Raw genomic sequence first — 21918 nt, 5'->3', positions numbered from 1 at the left:
AAATTGTTCCAATGGTTAATTACCCTCTCTTAGATACGTTCCCCTTATTTCCAGTCTCAATTTGTCTAGCTTCAGCTTCCTGCTATTGGATCATGTATTACTTTTCTTTGCTAGTCTGAAGTGCTTATTATCAAATATTTATTTCCCATGTAGGTAATTCATTGACTGTAATCAAGTCACCCCTGAACCTTTTCTTAGTAAAGTTAAATAGATTGAGCTCCTTGCGTCTATCACTATAAGGCATCTTTTCTGATTCTTTAATCATTCTGGTGATAACTAACCTAGATGCAATTATTTATAATGGCCAAGATTTTCAAAAGTCACTAATGGTTTTGGGTGCCTCAATTTTTTGGGGCATCCACTTTTGAGATACTTTAATGAGGCCTCCTTTTCAAAGTGTGTCTTCAGCACTTTCTGAAAACCCAAGTTCTATGAAGATGTCTCCAGGTAGGTACCCCCAAAACTGAGGCACTCATAATCATTGGTCGCTTTTGAAAATCTTGGTCAATATCTAATGGAGACCAGTTGTAACCAGGTACTGTGCATAGTTTAAAAAGTGACTTTTTAGTTGTTTTCAGTAAATCAGTGATTGATGACAGCGCTGTTTGGACTTTTTGGCTAGCTGAGTATTTTATACAGATTTTGTATTGAAATTGAAGATTTTAGTAGGACTTTTTAGTAGTTTTTAAAGTTTGATAGACCGTAACAGGAAATTACAATGTTGTCATGTATGAATCAGGAGTTGCAATAGCTGCTCACTGAGCTCTGGAACCTCTGAGGTCATAGGGTTCTCTCTCTTTCGGCGTGACTCCCTATTTGTCATTTGTGGCATTGCTGTACTCAGGACATTTGCACTGGTGTATCTTATAGCACAAATAACTTGGACTGGACTCTTGCAAACTAAGCTTTGTTAAATTTGTGAACTAAAATAGTGGCCGATCACACTAGGAGTGTATTATACTTGCCATTACAGTATGTCCTCCAAGTAGCAGATGGAGACAGGAAGAAAACCCAGAACATCTGTAGTGCCATACCCCTACAATGGGATGGGTTGCTATACATGCTCAGTTCTTTAGCTTTCTTTAACACACGGTGCCCCGCTTCTCGCTTACTGAGCTCAGTTTGCTGGTGGGATTGTTTTTCAGTGCTTTCTTTTGGGGGGGGAGGGGGAGCAGGGTTACTGAGTTGCTGTGGTTTTCACTCACTCCTGTAATGCCTTTTTTTGCTAGCAGATAATTTTGTATTTCTGGTGGAAAAGTGGTTGGTATGAGAAAGTGTTACTGTGACTTCAGTGGAATTTAAGAGAATTTTGGTTCCATATTTTTTATCCTTGAAGATAAAATTAGGAGGTGATCGGGAAAAATGGCCCCTTAGAGATGGAGAAAAATGCATAGGTAATAGGAACTGAAAAAGGAGAAGCTGCCCTTAAAAGGACAATATGAGTATTTGCTATATCCACCATTCAAATGCAAAAATCCTCTAACTTACACACTGCAGATTTTCAGTAATACTAGTGGATATTTTTAAAAGTTCAACGATGCCAAACAATATAGAGAAATACTAGTCTAAGGACCTTCCCTTTTACTACTTATGAAGTATTTAATACTTTCCAGTTCATCTCCAGGTACGGGGTTAAAAAACAAAAACCTGCGTGATCAGAATAAAATAACAGTACCGAGTTGACTGGGAACTGGCAAGACACATCTTAGTGTGCAGTTCTGTTATACTGAATCATTAAAAAAGTCCAGTTAATTAATCCGGTGATTCATGAGAGAAATGTATTTATGAAGCTTTTTAATACCACATTTGGTTGAAATTAATATCTGCTTTTAAAAGTAATCTTTTACTAATGCAGATTTAAAAATTTGATTTGAGTCATTGAACTGAATGTGTAGATTTTGAGTGTTTTACCCAAGATTGTCACAAAAGTTGATGCTATTGGAGTGTGGGAGGAAAAAACTTCAGCGGTGCAGAATTATTTGTCTGTCTCAGTAGAATCATGGGAGGAACTTGTAGTGTCATCTAGTTACAGTTGCTCGACACTTTCCATTAATTCAAAATGATCTGGACAAACTGGAGAAATGGTCTGAAGTAAAGACGATGAAATTCAATAAGGACAAATGCAAAGTACTCTACTTAGGAAGGCACAATCAGTTGCACACATACAAAATGGGAAATGACTACCTAGGAAGGAGTACTGCGGAAAGGGATCTGGGGGTCATAGTAGATCACAGGCTAAATACGAGTCAACAGTGAACATACTTGCAAAAAAAGCAAACATCATTCTGGGATGTATTAGCAGGAGTGCTGTAAGCGAGACATGAGAAGTAATTCTTCCTCTCTACTCTGCACTGATTAGCCTTGATTCAGCTGGAGTATTGTGTCCAGTTCTGGGTGCAACATTTCAAGAAAGATGTGGACAAATTGGAGAAAGTCCAGAGAAGAGCAACAAAAATGATTAAAGGTCTAGAAAATATGATCTATGAGGAAAGACTGAAAAATTTGGATTTGTTTAATCTGGAAAAGACTGAGAGGGGACATAAGAGTTTTCAATACATAAAAGGTTGTTACAAGAAGGAGGGAGAAAAGTTGTTCTCCTTAACCTCTGAGGATAGGACAGGAAGCAACGGGCTTAAATTTCAACAAGGACAGTTTAGGTTGGACATTAGGAAAAATTTCCCAACTGTCAGGTTGGTTAAGCACTGGAATAAATTGCCTAGGGAGGTTGTGGAATCTCCATCATTGGAAATTTTTAAGAGCAGGTTAGATAGACATCGGTCAGGGATGGTCTAGATCACTGGTTCTCAAAGCCGGTCCGCCGCTTGTTCAGGGAAAGCCCCTGGTGGGCCGGACCAGTTTGTTTACCTGCCGCGTCCTCAGGTTCGGCCGATTGCGGCTCCCAATGGCCGCGGTTCACCACTCCAGGCCAATGGGGGCTGCGGGAAGGGCGGCCAGCACGTCCCTTCGCCTGCACCACTTCCCACAGCTCCCATTGGCCTGGAGCGGCGAACCGTGGCCAGTGGGAGCCGCGATTGGCCTAACCTGTGGATGTGGCAGGTAAACAAACCGGTCCGACCCGCCAGGGGCTTTCCCTGAACAAGTGGCGGACCAGCTTTGAGAACCACTGGTCTAGATAATACTTTGTCATCCCATCAGTGCAGGGGACTGGACTAGTGACTTCTCAAGGTCCCTTCCAGTCCTGTGATTCTATTATATTATTATAAACCCTGTTTTCAGTTGCTTATATTTTGCCAAAATTTAATTGTTTGGGCTGAAATTTTCCATTTTGCATGCTTGCTTCAGTCTGATTTTTTTATACATATATATTTTAAAGTTTAAGCAAAAAAAAGTTCAGCTGTTTCCAAGAACTGGTTTGTAGAAGTCAGTATGTGATGGATTTTCTGTCTTTTCAGTTTTCTTTTATAAAATATCAAGGGAAGTTACACACACATACACACACACCTAGATTAAAAGAATGTTAAGGTTGCAAAGTTAAGCCCTCAAAAGTTTAGGAAATTCCAGAATTAAGGTCACCTGTGCAACATTAATTCAGTCACTTTGTGCATATGCATTGTGATACAGCCTTTAATTATATGATCACATGCTATTTCCCTCCTCCTCTCCCCTCCGCCCCACGTCCCTGCTTTATTCATTGTACAGGATGGATGGTGCTCTGGGGATGAATCAGGGTTTTGTAATGAAGAAGGCTGTTGTCTGTAGAACTCCTGCCTCATTTGTTGCAGAAATTGGAAGGTGCATGGTGAACGAGGCAGGAGGTTGCAGGAGCAGGAAGGACAGTGTCATGGTTAAGACAGCTGAGTGTTGCCCTGGAGAACTGGAATCTATCCCTGCCTCTTCCACAGAGTTCCTTTGTGATTCTGGGAAAGTCACTTAAACCAAACATTTTGCAAGTGACTACTAATCATGTGTTCCTTTTTCTTTCTTGGTGCTCTGCTTGAGATCCAGGGGCTAAGTACTCACAACTGCAACTGAAGTAACTGGAAACGGTGCTTTGAGTCTATAAAGTTGTATAAGATGCAAAGCATTCTGAAAAAAATCAGGCCTTAAGCATCTCAAATTGGGCATCCAATGTACACTTTTGATCTTTCTCTCTCTTAACTTCAGTTACCCATCTGTAAAATGGGGATAATGCAGCCTTATCTCAAAGAAGGTTGTGAAAATAAATTCATTAATATTTGTCAAATACTCATAGTATTAGCTTCATAGAAGTGTGCAGGAGGAAATTAATAATTCAGAGCAGGGTTTGAATAACGTGCAGAACATAAGGCCTGGGGGCACACATTGAACAATGAGGAGAAAGCAAAATATTGAATCGCTGCTCATTCAGTGAGCACCATCCATTCTGTGCTCTCCAGGGGTACTGTGTTTAAAAATAGCAAGTGATCATGTAATTAAAGACTGTATCATAATGTATATGTACAAGGAGGAGGATTGGGGGATTAAGGCAATCTTAATTCTGGCATACCTGAAATTTTGTGTCTTGACTTTGCAACCTTAACAGTCTTTTAACTGTAGAGGGTTTTTTAAATCTAATTAAGTAAAATTGCACACAAAAAAGTAACTACATATTAACATACTCATTTTGATTACATTGATGGCATGATCAACCTTCTTTATGATGTAAATTACAGCTAGTCTTTCAGTATGAAGTAAACCTTATTAAATTGACAGGATTTATTTACAGATTTACTGTTCATTTAACAATTAATTCAAAAGCCTTCTATTATTATGCAGACTCAAAGGACAGAGTTTTCTAATTGACACTGAGCTTTGAAATTGAATACAATAGCCTAGAAAAGACTGGCTTCTACTGTGGTGACATTGCTACCAGTTTAATCTAATGGAGTTTAGATCTTTACATAGGGCACTCTAGAATTGATTGTCCTAACAGATTTTTAATCTAATGCAGTTGCAGAACGAATGAAAAGAGAAACATATGAACTGGGGGAGGGGGGAAATGAATGCTCAGCAGTTGCTGTCTATGATTAAATATATTTTATTCTCAGTGTTCTCCATCCACACCATGGAACCCTGGCTAATCCGTCAGTTTGCTTGGATTTTCACTTGAGGCTAAAATGTGTTTCCTTTCTTGGTAAAGAATCCTATCAAATTTGTTATACTTACCTTGTGTATCGTTTATCTAATCATTAATACTGGGTTCCATACTCTGCATTCCAAGTTCCACATTCTTCTAAGAAGCTAATCATGGTTACATGATTAAATATGTTGTGCGTGGATATGAGAGTTTACTGCTGAACACTGAAATTGTAAAGTAGAAGCACAAATAATTTGTTACAAAATAACAGACTTCTTAGTGGACTAGTGTGAACAGCATGTTTAATTTTTTTATTATGCATTGCAAAACTACTCATATTTTGTTTAGATATACTATAAACACATCTGGGGGTTGTTTGAAGCTCTAGTTAGCTTGATTTATTTACTACTTAGAAAGTCAATGTTCTTTCCTTTAGTCTCCAATTAAATCATTCTAGAATATCCAAATAGCTGTCTCCCTTCACAAATTAGCTTTGAAATGCAAGTATCTGTACAATAAATATTTAGCCAGCATTCACCCAAAGCTCAGGTTGTCTTGCAGAGATTAGTTTAAAGCGCAGTTAAAAATATCTATTCCATTGTATTTCATTGGAGTCAGCATCAGTTACTCTTTGTCATACTTTAACTTCTGTGCAAATTGCATTGGAAGTGTATGAGATGGCTTCACCCTACCAAATGGAAGACAAATTCTCAACTCCATAATGCTTGTGCTTTAGATATCCATTCTGAACCTGAAGTTGAAATCTGGTTTAAAAAAAAAAAAAAAAAAAACTTATAGCAGTTCTATCTTATTCATCGGGCTAATCAACAGTCTAAATCTGTCAATATTTCAGCTTTATTACTACTTACTTACCCAGTGAAGTACTTGTCAACCTGAACTTTGTGTGTGTGTGTTTAGGCTGGGTCATCAGCACTCTGTGTTTACATTTTAGATGACAAGGAGACTTAAATTTTAAACACATTAGAACGGAGATGGCCAACATGTTGCACACGTGGCTCTTCAGAAGTTAATTCTGAAGCTGGAGCTTCTGGTGGCAACTTTCCAATGTGTTGGGGGGTGCTCACTTCTCTACCACAGGCTCTGCCCCCACTCCATCCCTTCCCGCCCCCTCCTCGAGCCTGCTGTGCCCTTGCTCCTCCCCTCGGCCCCCTCCAGCCTCTTGCATGCCACGAAACAGCTGATCAGGAGGTGCTGATCGGTGGGGCTGCTGGTGGGTGGGAGACGCTGGGAGCGGATCAGGGAGCTGATGTGAGGCTGCTGATTTATTACTGTGGCTCTTTGCCAATGTACACTGGTAAATTCCGGCTTCTTCTCAGGCTCAGGTTGGCCACCCCTGCATTAGAATGTAACGGCAAGAATGCACTTTTTCAAAAGTAGATAATTACATTTTGACTAAAATGTACAAAAGAATACTGTTCAGCTTGAAAACTCCGTAATCTTTATACTGCTTCGAACATGCCATTTCTGGCAGCTAAATGAATGTTTTGAGTTATCTATTGGAATTAATAATAGTCTGTACATTGAGATCAAATCAGGGATGACATCCTGGGTGTTTGGTGTTTGTGTGTGTTTGTGGCGGGACAGTTTGCGTGCTTTAATAGGGAGGAGTTGTGCCACTTTGGACAGGGGGAAATGTAAAGGAAACAAAACAGTGTATGTGAACAGTGAAAACTTACTTATACCATTCTCTGGAATATAAGAAATAAATGGCCTGATTTTCAAAAGTGCTTTACATTCACAGATTGCAGTGAAGTTAATGTGATCTGCAGGTGGGCAGCACCTTTTGAAAATCAGGACCAAAAGCTTCTTTCTTATGATGGATGATCTGGTAAGGAAGGGACTTCAGGAGGGGGTTAGAGGCCTGAATATATGAAACACGCGGGCAGTGTTTGATCAGTAGCTAGTCCTCTCTCTGTTTGTTGTGATGTATTTATGGCTTCCAAATACATAATAGGTTTCTTGACCATTTTGTTACCTTAAAATAAAGTGCTCATCGACTTAACTGGCAATAGCATTGTCTGATTCCCAATTACATGTATATTTGTGGTTTAGATGACAAACAGGTAATTTAAAATTTAATTACTCAATGGATCATCCCTTCTGATTCATACTGAGAAAGTAGGACAATCGGCTAGTTATCTTAGGTGCCTATACACGAACATAAGAAGCCTGGGAAACAAGCAGGAAGTATTGGAAGTCCTGGCACAGTCAAGGAACTATGATGTGTTTGGAATAACAGAGACTTGGTGGGGTAACTCACATGACTGGAGCACTATCATGGATGGGTATAAACTTTTCAGGAAGAACATGCAGGGGAGAAAAGGTGGAGGAGTTGCACTGTATGTAAGAGAGCGGTATGATTGCTCAGAGCTCCAGAATGAAACTGGAGAAAAGCCTGTTGAGAGTCTTTGGGTTAAGTTTAGAGGCAAGAGCAACAAGGATGATGTCATGGTGGGTGTCTGCTATAGACCACCAGACCAGGAGGATGAGGTAGACAAGGCTTTCTTCAGACAACTAACAGAAGTTTCCACATCACAGGCCCTGGTTCTCATGGGGGACTTCAATCACCCTGACATCTGCTGGGAGAGCAATACAGTGGTGCACAGACAATCCAGGAAGTTTTTAGAGAGTGTTGGGGACAACATGCTGGTGCAAGTACTGGAGGAACCAACTAGAGACCATGCTCCTCTTGACCTGCTGTTTACAAACAGGGACGAATTGGTAGGGGAAGTAGAAGTGGGTGGCAACCTGGGCAGCAGTGACCATGAGATGGTTGAGTTCAGGATCCTGACAAAATGTAGAAAGGAGAGCAGCAGAATACAGACCCTGGACTTCAAAAAAGCAGACTTTGAGTCCCTCAGGAAACTGATGGGCAGGATCTCCTGGAGGCTAATATGAGGGGGAACGGAGTCCAGGAGAGCTGGCTGTATTTTAAAGAAGCCTTATTGAGGGCGCAGGAATAAACCATCCCAATATGCAGAAAGAATAGCCAATATGGCAGGTGACCACGTTGACTTAACAGCAAAATCTTCAGTGAGCTTAAAACACAAAAAGGAAGCTTACAAGAAGTGGAACCTTGGACAGATGAGTACGGAGGAGGATAAAAATACTTCTCGAGCATGCAGGGGTGTAATCAGGAAGGCCAAAGGACAACTGGAGTTGAAGCTAGCAAGGGATGTGAAGGGTAACAAGAAGAGTTTCTACAGGTATGTTAGCAACAAGAAGGTGGTCAGGGAAAGTGTGGGACCTTACTGAATGGGGAGGCAACCTAGTGATAGAGGATGTGGAAAAAGCTGAAGTACTCCAATGCTTTTTTTGCCTCGGTCCCCACAGACCAGGTCAGCTCCCAGACTGCTGCACTGGGCAGCACAGTATGGGGTGGAGGTGAGCAGCCCTCAGTGGTGAAAGAACAGGTTACGGACTGTTTAGAAAAGATAAACATGCACAAGTCCATGGGTCCAGATCTAATGCATCCGAGGGTGCTGAGGGAGTTGGCTGATGTGATTGCAGCACCTTTGGCCATTATCTTTGAAAACTTGTGGCAATTGGAGGAGGTCCCAGATGATTGGAAAAAGGAAAATATAGTGTCCATCTTTAAAAAAGGGAAGAAGGAGAATCCGGGGAACTACAGACAAGTCAGCCTCACCTCAGTCCCTGGAAAAATCGTGGAGAAGGTCCTGAAGGAATCCATTTTGAAGCACTTGGGGAGAGGAAGGTGATCAGGAACAGTCAACATGGATTCACCAAGGGCAAGTCATGCCTGACCAACCTGATTGCCTTCTGTGATGAGATAACTAGCTCTGTGAATATGGGGAAAGTGATGGATATGATATATCTTGACTTTAGCAAAGCTTTTAATACAGTCTCCCCCAGTATGCTTGCCAGCAAGTTAAAAAAGTATGGATTGGATGAATGGACTATAAGGTGGAAAGAAAGCTGGCTAGATTGTAGGGCTCAGCGGGTAGTGTGATCAACAGCTCAATGTCTAGTAGGCAGCTGGTATCAAGCGGAGTGCCCCAGAGGTTGGTCATGGGGCCAGTTTGGTTCAACATCTTCATTAATGATCTGGATGATGGGATGGATTGCACCCTCAGCAAGTTCACGGATGACACTTAAGCTGGGGGGAGAGGCAGATATGCTGGAGGGTAGGGATAGGGTCCAGAGTGACCTAGACAAATTGGAGGATTGGGCCAAAAGAAATCTGATGAGGTTCAACAAGGACACGTGCAGAGTCCTGCACTTAGGAAGGAAGAATCCCATGCACTGCTACAGGATTGAAACCAGGGCCGGTGCAACCACTAGGCGAACTAGGCAGTCGCCTAGGTTGCCAAGTGGTTGGGGGCGGCCAAAAGCACACTCCGGGGAGGCGGTGAAGCGGAGGTGAGCTGGGACAGGGGGGCGCGGGGAGCGCTGCCTGCAGCAAGTAACGAGGCGGGGGGGCGCGGCTCGCAGGGGAACCGCTTCCCACCCCAGCTCACCTTTGCTCCTCCTCCTCCCCTGAGCACGCCGCCCCGCTCTGCTTCTCTCCCTCCCAGGCTTGCGGCACCAAACAGCTGGTTGGCGCTGCAAGCCTGGGAAGCGGGAGAAGCAGAGCGGGGCGGCGTGCTCAGGGGAGAGGAGGAGGAGCAGAGGTGAGCTGGGGCGGGGAGCTGCCGCACGGCTCCCCGGGCCGAGGGGAGCTGCTGCATATCAGGGAGTTGCCTCACGCGGCTCCCTGGGCCGCGGGGAAGAAGGGTGGCGGCAGTGGGGAGCTGCCGCGGGGGGAGCCTCGGGGGGGGGGGGCGGGGAGCTGCTGCAGGGCTCCGGCGGGAGAGGGTGGGCACAAGGTGGAAGTTTTGCCTAAGACACGAAACATCCTTGCACCGGCCCTGCTGGAGACCAACTGATTAAGCGGCAATTCTGCAGAAAAGGCCCTAGGGATTACAGTGGATGAGAAGCTGGATATGAGTCAACAGTGTGCCCTTGTTGCCAAGAAGACTAATGGCATATTGGACTGCATTAGTAGGAGCATTGCGAGCAGATTGAGGGAAGAGATTATTCCCCTCTGTTTGGCACTGGTGAGGCCACATCTGGAGTATTGCATCCAGTTTTGGGCCCCCCCTACTACAGAAAGGATGTGGACAAATTGGAGAGAGTCCAGCAGAGGGCAACGAAAATGTTTAGGGGGTTGGGGCACATGGCTTATGAGGAGAGGCTGAGAGAACTGGCCTTATTTAGTCTGCAGAAGAGAAGAGTGAGGGGGGATTTGATAGCAGCCTTCAACTCCTGAAGGAGGTTTCCAAAGAGGATGGAGCTAGGCTGTTCTCAGTGGTGGCAGATGACCGAACAAGAAGCAATGATCTCAAGTTGCAGTGGGGGAGATCTAGGTTGGATATTAGAAAAAACTATTTCACTAGGAGGGAGATGAAGCACTGGAATGGGTTACCTAGGGAGGTGGTGGAATCTCCATCCTTAGAGGTTTTTAAGGCCCGCCTGACAAAGCTCTGGTTGGGATGATTTAGTTGGGCTTGGTCCTGCTTTGAGCAGGAGGTTGGACTAGATGACTTCCTGATGTCTCTTACAACCCTAATCTATGATTCTATTAAACAACCACACTAAAATGCTACATCACATATTGTGATCATCTAACGTAATTCCTTTTCTTTGGAAACTATATGAGTTTATGGTTACTCTCACAAAGATGTTAGATTCCAATAAGATGATAGCACATGCTGAAACATGAGATAGTATGTAGCTTGTGTGTCATTTAAGTGCATGTCATTGTATTTAATTTTTTTGGAAACCATGCTTTATGCAGAGGGAAATAGGGCCAGCTACATTTTTGCTGTAATTAATTAGCCTCTTCCCAGCCTGAGGGGGACAGACGAACGTGGGTCAGGTGATAGATTAATGGACACCTTATAAAAAGACTGAGAGTGAGCTCAAACCACGGGAAGCGTCCTGAGGAAGGCCCTGAGCCAGGGTCTGCAAGAGGCGAGGTACTCCAAGGGAACCATTTTGGGAACCCAGAACTGTATACCAGATCATGGAAGGACGTAAGAGACAGAGCCCAGAAAGGGGCTGAGAACAGTAATCCAGGGGAACCAGCCTGTGGGTCAAGAGCTCTATACCAGAACAGGGGAAGAGACTCCCAAAGGTAGCCCAGGAAAAAGGGGCTGGGAACAAGGCCCCAGTGGCCAGGCTGAAGAGAAGCCCTGAAGGAAAATGTTTGTTTATTTGGGAGTTATTAGTTGGACTTTTGCTACGCTGCAAGGGATTATGGTGGTTTATCACTTGACTGGAGGCTTAAGCCACGTCTCCAGTAGTGACGTGTATGGGGAGAGCTGAGGAGCTCCACCTTGCAGAGGAAAAATGAGGCAGGCAACGTCACGCTCAGCCAACAGAGGTGGTACAAGGCAGCCATGCCCCACGATGCAGTACCACAGAATGCTACAACCACCTCCCATATTCTGTTGTACTCTCACACGTGGCTTTCTGAAACAACTACGTACAAAAAAAGTGGTTTCTAATTCATACTTGTAACTAGTATTACATCATACTTTAATAATTACATTAATATTCTGTCATTACATTGAAGAATTATCTCTTTTCTGTAAGTTACAATTTAAAATAGTGTTAGAATGAGTTTAACTGAATAGTTAAAGGTTTCCAGGTTCACCAATGAACACGACCATGCATTGTCTGAGTGCTAGATTTTGCATTTGGATCACCACCTGCAGTACCTGGCAGAACAGACCTCTTCAAATTTGTGATTGTTGTACAATATTTTTTTAATTTGATTCAATTTTCTGAGTGAATTTGCTTTTAAAATACACAAGCACAAATTTCTCAAAAGAAGCAAAGACTGTATTTAGCTATAAAATGAGATGACATTTTGACTAAAATGTACAAAAGAATACTGTTCAGCTTAATGATACCATGACTGTGACACAGTGAACACCATCTGTTGGATTTGCCCTATCACTAAGTAGCAATTCTTGGGGCTTTTGTCAGCTGATCAGCTTTACAAAATGTACCAGGTGAACCATTACTTCCACTTCTCTGCAACTAAAAGCATTCATCCTTTGCATCAAAATAGCTCTCTTTGGTTAATTTCACTTTAACCTCAAGTTCTCTTTCTCTAACTTCACTTTCAAACTTGTTTTAGAAGATATGACATAATTTTCTTGTATCTCTCATTTCTAATAACAAGGCAATATAGAACTGTTATATGTGCATTAGTGGTTAATTAACGTATAGTATATTAATGCAATAACATATGTACTATCTGAACAATAAACATTACGAACTGGATTCACTCCAGCAGGTGCAAAGAGATGTATGTTGTACCCTCTTTGCCCAAAAAGAGCTTTGAACCTGATTTTGTTAGTTTGTGCCTCCAGAACCTATGCCCTTAGTATAGCTATTAACTAGCATTTCACTGCCATTTGGGAATAATCTTCCACATCATTTCTTATGGCTGGAATAGTCTTTCACTTCTTGTGCACCTGTCTGTCTTCATTCAAAACCCTTCTTGCAACATACTTTGACATCAAGCCTATCAGTGATAATCCACTAGAGCAGTGGTTCCCAAACTTGTTCCGCCGCTTGTGCAGGGAAAGCCCCTGGCGGGCCACGCCGGTTTGTTTACCTGCCGCGTCCGCAGGTTCGGCCGATCGCGGCTCCCGGTGGCCGCAGTTCGCTGCTCCAAGGCCAATGGGAGCTGCTGGAAGCAGCGGCCAGTAATTCCCTCGGTTCGCGTCGCTTCTGCTCCAGGCCAATGGGAGCTGCTGGAAGCGACGCGAGCTGAGGGAATTACTGGCCGCTGCTTCCAGCAGCTCCCATTGGCCTTGGAGCAGCGAACCGTGGCCACTGGAAGCCGCGATCGGCCGAAGCTGCGGACGCGGCAGGTAAACAAACCGGCGTGGCCCGCCAGGGGCTTTCCCTGCACAAGCGGCGGAACAAGTTTGGGAACCACTGCTCTAGAGAGTGTCACCCATACCCCTGTTAACTTACTTCTCCTCTGTGGCCCTTCAGCTTTTCCCCTGTATTCGCCTGCCATAGCCCCCAGGCAAAATATTTTATTGGAGAGGATACTTCTGTCCATGTCTTTTGGCAAACACTGTGTAGCAGGTCAGGCTCCGGGAACTCTTCACATTTCAGCACCTCTCCTTAGAAGCTGAAGAACTTCGCTTTCTTTGGAGGAGGTCTGCGTGAAGTAACCTAGTCTGTGAGTCATATAATCACATTTTAAAAACAAGATTAGTTAAAAATAGAGAGGAAATGGTAGCAAAACAAAATAAACTATTTTCTCCCCTGAAAACTTCACATAGCCTAATGAGACAGGTTTCCTTTATATTAGTTACAGAAAGAAAGGGAAAATCTCGCATCTCTAAAAAGCAAGTCCCTCTTATGACCGTCCCTTCTCAGCTTGGCCCAGCCATTCTTTCTGTGTCCAGAGATCTTCTACCTCTTCCAGCCTACTTATCAAGTGGTTGGTGTAGAGTTCATTGTCATATCAGGGTGAGGTTACCTTAACATTTGCACGAAGAGTGTTTTATCGGGAGTACCATCTGGAGGGAATACAGAAGTCTTATTTTGTCCCCCATGCAAGAACTATTGTCCCCTAATCACTTTTGGGATGTTCCCCTACTTCTTGACTCCAAGTCTAAAATGTCACAGGCCATCTTGGACTCTCCTCATAGTCAAGATGATTGACTTGAGATTTGCATGTCTCTTTTTCTTATTTATAGTAGTTGAATCACCCTCCTGCCTCTTAAAATCTCTGTTGTCAGTTTTCCATTGCCATGAAATTATCAGAACTCCAGCCCTCTGTCACAGCGGGAAATGTAAATGATATAAAAAAAAATTATAAAATTCAACTCACAAACACATTCAAAATAAATTATATGATCTGTACATTCCTGAAAACAATGCTGCCATCCCAGAGCCTGCTCGGGACTTGCACCTGTCCTGGTACATGGAGAAGAGGGGGCAAGGACCCTCCACCCTTTCCAACCCTCCCCCACCCCAGCTCCACCTCTGCACTAGGACAGAAACAATAGTATTTATGTTCTACTGAGAGCAAGCTTCTAGATGTTCCCCTTCATGGCATCCCTGGGGGAACAAATAACCCTCAGGGAACTGAGATCATGATGGAACTGGCAGGAAGCAGAGTGGGTAACATGCTTCATCATCCTAAAGGATGGTTCTAGTTCTCTGTAGCTTCTCCCCTGAGTGGTGTAACTATCTGGCACAATGTAGACCCCAGCACTTACTGTTTTTTCTCCCCATACTACTTCCCCTGTATTTGTCTGCCACAGCTAATCACAAGATGTCGTATGCACATGTTTTTATTAGTTCTTTGTTTAAATATAATTTAGGCCCTGATCCTGCAGACTCTTATGCTTTACTGCCATGAGTAACCCCCCTTAAAATCAATAGGATCAATCACATCTGTAAAGTTAAACACATGCATAATTGTTTGCAGGATCAGGGCCTTAGATTGCAATCTTCTTATGTCTTTTTGTTTTCCTGTAAAGCACCATGCACACTTACAGGGCTACATAAATAATAGTTGGCAGTATGGCAGATCTGCATCTAATCAAACAGTACAAAGCTGTTTCTAATAAGGTGAGCTTATTACAAAGCCAGGGTTATTCATGTTTGGGTAACTGAAATCCAAAAAAAAGGTTTTGCTTTTGGAGGGCGGGGGGTTTCTTTAGTGTTATGGCAACTATTTACAACTAGAGAGTCAATTTTCCATGTTTCAGCTAGAAGACTTTTGTTGCTCAGAAATCTAATTTGTGTTATTTAGTCAAATGCTTTCTTCAAAAACAAATGCTTGTGGAAGTGCGTGTTGTCTGATAAACTAGATTTTCACCAAAGTGATACACCTGCTTTCCAGAGCAGAAAGAAGAGCTTTGTTGTGCTAAGCCTAGGCTTCAGTGTATTATGTAGTTGCACCACAACTACATAATATCCAAGTAGACTTTGATGGGTACGTTTTCAAACAACCTAAAGAACCCATGCATTTATTGCTGGTGGCAGGCAGAAACCTCCTTCATGGATTCTGATTTTTTTAGGGTCTAGAAATTAGATGAATATTTAACCGTGTTCTTTGGAGCTATATTTTCCACTTGCAGTGCTTTTTAATCATTTAATAGTTGGAACCAATGCAGTGATGATGGTGCTATGACTGTTGAGACCCATTTGGTTATAATTTATTTGTTTGTAAAAAGATTTTGATTAAATAAAGCAGAGTTTAGCATTGAATGTTCTTAAATGTAATGTTTATTAGCCTTCATATAAATCCTGGGTTCTGTGCGGATTATGTGCTGGAGCCTCTTAAAACAAAATAAAATAAAATACCTGACTCCAGGTTACCATTATGACAATGTGTGTGCTTGTCACCTTGAGCCGCTTTTATACTCTGTCTTGTATGTAATTGTTAGACATTTCTCATGCATCATGTGGGAAGATCACATCCCTGTAATAGACATGGCCACTAAGTCCACATTCTTTTAGACTAAGAATTGTGAGCGAGTGATTGCCTGAAAGCACCACCTGATATACCTTCAGGTAGGTTTGATCTCTTTCACCCTGTTCCTCATGGTCCCCTCTCACTCAGATATTTACACGTGTGCTCTGAGGATGATCTGATTGTTTCTCATATAATGTCCCTGGTATATTTCCCAAATCCTTTCAAGATTGTGGTTGCTGTTTAGGATAAACAATTTAAGATTACTGTTTCTTCTGCTCCCTTTATTCAGCTTTAAAAAATTCCTTTCCTTGTGTATCCACATGTTAACAGTCTCTGATCACGTTCCCCCATTCCAAGGGCTGTTGTCTGTTCTGTGCTCTAACCTGATAATCATGTCTTTCTGGCTCTGTACCAGTCTGAATCCTGCTCACTGTCTGCCTTTATAGAGACGGGTCTTATTTTCGTATAGTCCCCTCTTAAATTTATTTATATTCTATGAAATGTAAATTATTGACAGATTAAACTTATTTTATCACAATGTACTGTCATTTCTGTTACTGTACCTATGGTGTATTGGCCATTGCATTCTTTCATATTGAATCAGCTAATGGCATATATTATTCAGGTCCTAGGCTGCATTTGTAAAGTCCTATTGAAATCAAGGCACAAAAGTACACTTTCATGGGTCCATTTGTGGGATTGGGGTCAACTGTGCCTACTAAAGAACTTTATGGAATTTTAATTGAAACATAGTTTATTGGGTATTGAAAGTGGGTATTTACACTGGACGTCTGTGAGGCCATGGGCCATTTATGGAGCATAACCCATTTTGTAAAAATGCCATGTGTCATTGTAAGCCACTCTTAAAAGAACTTGGGTCTTTGTTCCCCTGTAGTAGTTGGTATACATTGAAGGTTTGTGTCTGCTAGTGCTTCTGGCTACAGACATGTGCCCCAGTCTTCAAAGGTATTCAGGCTCTTAATTTTCATGGAAAGCAATGGAAGTTAGGAGCCTAAATATCTTTGAGAATCTGGGCCACAGTCCTTTAGCTCAAAAGGTAGATGCTCATGCCTTTAGCCCTGAAGATCCTAAGCTAAAATCCTGCTGTTCTTCTGAGCGGGGTGGGCTATATCAAAATAATCTGATCTTTCTATCCGAAGTGCTAATAGAAGAGTATACAGAATAGTCTCCTGTTTATCTGTTTAGATTCTTATACTGCCCTCATCACTGTAACAGCTGAAAGAAAAGGAGTACTTGTGGCACCTTAGAGACTAACAAATTTATTTGAGCATAAGCTTTCGTAGCTCACGAAAGCTTATGCTCAAATAAATTTGTTAGTCTCTAAGGTGCCACAAGTACTCCTTTTCTTTTTGCAAATACAGACTAACACGGCTGCTACTCTGAAACCTGTAATAGCTGAATATCTGGAGACTGGAGTTTCATCATTTAGGCCTTTAATCTCCAGTTAATAAAAAGTGGACATATTCTGTACTCTTACTTATGTCCTCCACTAATAATAACATAGCATCTTTCATCCAAGGATCTGTAAGTGCTTTACAAACATTAAGCGTTATACTACCCCTCTAAGGCAGTTGTTGTTCCATTTTGTAGAGGCAGAAAATGAGGTACAGGGAGGCTGGGGTTTACCCAAAACCACACAGCAGGTCAATGTAGAGCCTTATTAAAACCTAGCAAACTTGATACCCCTACTCAAACCACTAGACAATTCACTACCCTGGCAACAACTGTGATGTGACAAACACAGGATCAAGCAGAAAGCAAAACCTGAGCTATCAGTGGGAATACACCCTCATTCAAGCACAAATATTCTGACCATGTACAGTAGCAACTTCATGTTAAAGATGGTTTCTGTTTTAAATACTCAAAGACACTAATCAAATATCAGTGTAAAAATATGAAAGTTTGTTACTGGGTGGGGGGCATATGGATAATCACTCGTGCCTGTCTTAGTACTTTAACATTTTCTGATCCGTATTTTTTGGGTTGAAATTTTTGGCTAAAAACTTTGGCTGGGAACTTTTATGTAAAGTTCAATCTGGAATGTGTTCTTTTTTACAGCCAAGTTGTAAACTCTTTAAGGGTTTAAATCGGAAAATCTGATAGACCCTAAACAATACAGCAGGCCTATTGTAATAAGTGTTATATTAATTTAAAATTTCTTTACACTGTGCAATTTAAATTTAATGAAACACTTAAAAATTTTATTAGTGTTTGGATGGGATTAGAATGCTGGACTTGTTCAGAGAATCAGAGTAATTCAACATTATTAAAACTCTTTACTTTGAACTGTGAAAAATCTTAAGCTTTCCAGTTACTTTAGATCTCTCCTAAGCTCAGATCGTTTCCAAATGTTAAATTTTGGCTTTAATAATTTTAAGGCTTCCTTGTACAGTATGTGCTAAGAAAGCCCGGTCACTTTCAAAACCATACCACTCAAAATATAAAGGGCTGCAGTGGAGGTTCTCTGAAACTAGAAAGTGGGGGGGAAATTCTTAACCTCTGTCTAATTATGCAAAATAAATGTGTAACTTCAATGAATACTGCACACCTAGCAACTCTTTTTGTCTTTTTTTTTTTTTTTGAGGCGGTGGTGAAGAGGGTGTAAAGGATCATCTGTTTACTCCAGTGATATAATACAAGTCTACAAAACTGCCACGGTCTTCCTATTGCTGTATGGCATAAAGTCATTGTTGTCTTTTCTTAGGCACATGGACAAAATTGAGAGCTGTTTTTATGAAGCTGTTTGTCACAAAATATAAAGCCTGCACACTTGAGAATAATTATTACTGGTACGCCTTCTCTCTGGTACCACACATTTGATTGTAACACAGATTCTACATTTTGAAAATATCATACGGAGAAATCTGGAATAAAAATGGCTGTCAACAGTGGGTGAAAGTCAGAATAATTGTTATCCTTCTTGTCATTGAAGTAGGGACCATGTTTGTATACAAAGAAGTTAGGTTTTACCAGAGAAAGTTAAAATGTTAAATGCTCCAATCTGGTAAACAAAGAAAAAGAGGGAGTATGTGTGACATTCCACTCTGGTGTTATCTGGACCGGTGATCTGCTAGGTCACTCCAATCCTCGACTCTGGGAGCCAGCCTTACCCTGCTCTGCTGTGAGAACCCCCACTCCTGGGCTGTTCATGCACAGCCTCTGGCATGTAAGCTGCTCCTTGGATTGTGCAACCAAACGACAACAGCCAACATCTCCGGTCTCAGACACAACCCTAGGAACCTCTGTCTTCCAATGTCCAGTTATGCCCGCTGGACACTGCAAGCCCATATGAGTCTGTCAGTTTAACAGAGAAATTGATATGCACCAGGCTTGTTATCCCAAAGGGAGTCTCTGACACGCTTCAAACCAAACGCACTGCTTCAGGTAGAATAAACAAACAAATTTATTAACTATAAAAGAGAGATTTTAAATGAGTATAAGTCAAAGCATAACAAGTCAGATTTGGTCATATGAAATAAAAGCAAACTTGGGTGCTTCTCACCACAGGCTATCTGATTGCCCTTCACCCAGGCTCTCCCCTTTGATCAGCACTTCAGTCTTTTGGTGGTGGTGTCTGTAGATGGACTGGAAGAGAGCGGAAGAGCATGGCAAACGCCTCTCCCTTTTATCATGTTCCTTCTTCCCTGTTGGCTTCGTGCTGCTCCCCCCCTTCAGAGTAAGGTGAGCATTACCTCATCGCAGTCCCAAACTGACCAAAGGAAGGGGGGTGACTCACTCGAGAGTCAAACAGATCCTTTTGTTGCTGCCTAGGCCTGAGCCCTTTGTTCCTGTGAGGCTGGGCTGTGTTTGTCCCATACATGCCTTGATGAGATGTGAACTGCCCCTCTGCTCATAGAGCGTTTTTGCCTGGGCTTATTTTAAGCCATGAAGACACATTTTCAGCCTCATAACTATATACTTGAAATTACAACCTATAGCATTGCTGTAACAACAGTTACTATAACATCACCATAACAACAATGCTCAGTATATCATGAGCCTTCCAAAGACACCCAACTTGACAAACTTTGCATTAGATACCACACAATCGTATTATAAGGATGAACATGGTGGTGTAGGGTGCTCCCACGAGGTACAGAACGTCACAGTATGGCCTTCTGCTGCAGTTGCCAGGGGACCCAAATTCAAAACCAGGATCCTTATCTTCCTTCAGATTCTCCCTAAGACGCCGTTCTTCCTTAATACCTACAGAACACTGCTAACTGATAATGGCTAGACAGCTGGTGAACTGAGATGACTGACACTGATCTGGTCACTTGTCTCCATTAACAAAAAAAATAAATCTAGAAATTGTGCACAGATCCAGTCTGTGGAAAAAATGTTTACTGTTGTTTCCCTTTCCTTTGCTTATTTGCTTCAGCTCGGTGGGACTGCTCATGTCATTAAAGTTAAACACATGCATAAGCCATTGTAGGTTTGGGGCCCAAGATTGTAAATTCTTGGGGCAAGAATTGGACTTTTTATACTACATGCATATGCAGCACCTAACATGAAGGAACCTTGACTTGTGCTGGACCTTTTAAGTGCTACTGTAATAATGAAATGCCATCAGCACAGCCTTCAGAAAATGTGTTGGATTGTTCAAATGGGATATTACTTAGCCTACCCAGTAAAAGACAGAACAAGTTATAGATACACACCTTTCGATTGCTGGAAAACCTTGCTTCTCAAGAAGAGACAACTTTAATGTTGCATATTTAATAAATAAACTAAAATAAACCCTTCAAGAAATCCAGATGGCTCTACTCCATTTCCTTTTTTGAGATCACCCCTATTTCTTCGCCACCTGGGCTGTGTATCTTAAGTCATGACAGTAAGTTTAGCCAAAAGCAAGTTTAGCCAAATGTCTTGAATAGTTTGAAGGTCAGATGTTGAGGTGGCCTCGTATGTAGGAGAGAATTAGACACCCAGTGTTAGTTCCATATTGTTCCATACATTTTCTCTATGATGTAGGTCTTTTTTGCATCAATTGGCTTCAATTTTCTGATAATGTCTTATAGTAATATTCATAATGTTTGAGTGACAACCCAAGTAAATTCATAAACATGGTATATCTCTAAACTCATTTTTCATTTTTGAAATCGCTGTCATTTCATCTTACAAAGGCTATGACAGGTTGTTATTACTTTAACAATGACTTTGGGAATTGTAAGTAGAATACATATCACTTTTGAGCTGTTTGGTGTATTGAAGGGTTTTAATAATATTAGGTTTTATAAAATCATGAAAAGACACCTTCAGGATGCTTTCAAAAACTGATGGATTTGAAAGAAAGAAATGAATATTCTTGTAGTCTATGGTTGGTTTGTGTTAATGAAAGGAAACATTGGTATAGATTTCTGGATTTTTGAGTATTTTTGTTTTTTGGTAAGGAGAGGTGATGGTTTTTAATGTAGTTTTTAAATAAAGAATTTATTTTGGGGGATTTTTTTTATGTTGCGCCTCCAGTATCTTCTAGTTATGTGTGTCTACAGCTGCTCTCTTTTGTCGATGAAGTGCTTTTGAGAAAGGGACAGGGTTTACATTGCACTGAATCTGTTTGTATTTTGTAGAAATTTTTTTCATCGGGGCAGATTTGGGCATAGGGGGTGGGGGAATCTGATCCTGCACCATTAATTCAGTTGGCGTTTTGCCACTAATATAAGTAGACTCATGATTGGGCCTTAGGTCTTCATTTTCCAAAGTGGTGTTGGGATGGGAGAGAGGTATGGAAGATGTGCAAATTAAAAAGTGTAGTCCTTTGACAATGCATGGGACAGCTGAAGTGAGGGTTGCAGTTAGCTTCATTTTCCTGAACAGGGGATCAGCTTTGAAAAATTTGGGAAACACTGCCCTAAGTAATGGAACAACAGAAACACAGTAGCTGTAGAAACCATATTTGACTCCTAAACTCTCTGAAGCCAGGAGTCTACTACTACTGCGTTTCCTATTTTCATTTTCAGTAAAAGCCAACATAGGACACACCAAATGCAATAGTACAAAGGGATTGCGACACTTCGTACTGAGAGTCTGAAATTATAGCACTTTTCCTTATACCTTCTAAAATCTATGACAAGATTTCTGAGTATCACAGTGCTTTTAAAAAGCATTAGAACAACAACTGATAGCACAAGAGAAAAGAAAATTGGAAGCCCCTATTTCTTGTGCCTTAAGCAGTGTATTCAAGAGAGATGGATTATTAATAGGGTAAGTGGTGCTTTTGATAGGGAATTGGTGCTCAGATATCTAATTTACATGTTAGGATGAGGATTTATATATGTAACTATAGACTTGAAATTGTGAAATTATTTGAAGAATATATTGTTGCACATAAATGCATATTTTCCCCAAGTTCATT

At 41.6% G+C, this 21918-nt stretch overlaps 1 protein-coding gene and 1 long non-coding RNA gene across 5 annotated transcripts in view; both read left to right on the top strand.

Moving 5' to 3' along the window:
• Positions 1–21918, top strand: part of EXOC2 (exocyst complex component 2) — a 188979-nt gene that overhangs the window by 134947 nt on the left and 32114 nt on the right. The window lies entirely within an intron of this gene.
• Positions 1338–20405, top strand: LOC122464564. Its single transcript, XR_006288728.1, has 3 exons — positions 1338–1349; positions 2326–2327; positions 19499–20405. It is a non-coding gene; the product is annotated as an uncharacterized LOC122464564 (long non-coding RNA).

This window comes from Chelonia mydas, chromosome 2, assembly GCF_015237465.2.
Source record: "Chelonia mydas isolate rCheMyd1 chromosome 2, rCheMyd1.pri.v2, whole genome shotgun sequence".
In the NCBI taxonomy this organism is placed as follows: Eukaryota; Metazoa; Chordata; order Testudines; family Cheloniidae; genus Chelonia; species Chelonia mydas.
This window is presented reverse-complemented; position numbering and strand designations above follow the sequence as displayed.